Genomic DNA, 1,196 nt, shown 5'->3' with positions numbered 1-1,196 from the left:
GTAAAAGCACCTACTACACTCACTGAGTGGTTGGCGTTAGGAAGGGCATCCAGCTGTAGAAACTCTGCCAAATTTAGATTGGAGCCTGGTGTTGCCATCCGGTTTCACCAGTCCTCAGTCAAATCGTCCAACCCATGCTAGCATGGAAAGCGGACGTTAAACGATGATGATGATGATGATGATGATATATACACACGTGAGGCAATAAAAGAAATATCAACAACACTAATTATAACCACAGAAACAATAAAGGAAAAATTAGTCTATGTTGTAGGCAAAGGAGTGGCTGTGTGGTAAGTAGCTTGCTTACCAACCACATGGTTCTGGGTTCAGCCCCACTGCGTGGCATTTTGGGCAAGTGTCTTCTAATATAGCCTCGAGCCAACCAAAGCCTTGTGAGTGGATTTGGTAGACGGAAACTGAAAGAAGCCCGTCGTATATATGTATATATATATATATATATATATGTGTGTGTGTTTGTGTGTCTGTGTTTGTCCCCCTAGCATTGCTTGACAACCGATGCTGGTGTCTTTATGTCCCCGTCACTTAGCGGTTCGGCAAAAAGGGACGATAGAATAAATACTAGGCTTAGAATAAGTCCTGGGGTCGATTTGCTCGACTAAAGGTGGTGCCCCAGCATGGCCGCAGTCAAATGACTGAAACAAGTAAAAGAGTAAAAGAGTAAAGAATAGATTCAACAGTATAGTGAAATTCTGCTGAGTTATGGAAAAAAAATCCTGACAACATTTTTTTTTTGGTACCATATAAATCTGTCACAGTTATTACTGTTTGTTCTCGCTTTCTGTTTATTCCCTCCTTCTCTCTCTGTTCCTTCACCTTTTCTATTTCATTCTCATTTCTCTTGCTTCTTTCTTCACTCGTTGCTTTCTTTTCAACCTTGCTTCTTTCCTTTCTTTTTCTTTTCCTTTTCCCTTCTCTTCTTCTGGGTCATTTCTTCTCTTTCTGTTTTCCTTTCCCTAATTATTCTATTATCCCGCCTTTCATCCCCCCCCTTGCCACTTTTTCTCTTTCAGTCCTTTCGTTTTCCCACTCTCCACTACCCCCACTTCCTGTAAAATCCTGCCTCTCCTTGAGTCTCTTCTCTATTGCAGTCATATTAATCCCCATCCTATTAATCTCCATCATAATTAATTGCCATATGCATTTATTATTTATTCATCATCATCATCATCATC

The 1,196-nt window shown here is 40.6% G+C and overlaps 1 protein-coding gene across 4 annotated transcripts in view; it reads left to right on the top strand.

Annotated features, from left to right (window-relative positions):
• LOC106876242 (leucine-rich repeat-containing protein 56) overlaps positions 1–1,196 on the top strand; it is a 37,214-nt gene that overhangs the window by 9,937 nt on the left and 26,081 nt on the right. The gene's annotated exons all lie outside the window — the stretch shown is intronic.

This window comes from Octopus bimaculoides, chromosome 5, assembly GCF_001194135.2.
Source record: "Octopus bimaculoides isolate UCB-OBI-ISO-001 chromosome 5, ASM119413v2, whole genome shotgun sequence".
NCBI lineage: Eukaryota > Metazoa > Mollusca > Cephalopoda > Octopoda > Octopodidae > Octopus > Octopus bimaculoides.
This window is presented reverse-complemented; position numbering and strand designations above follow the sequence as displayed.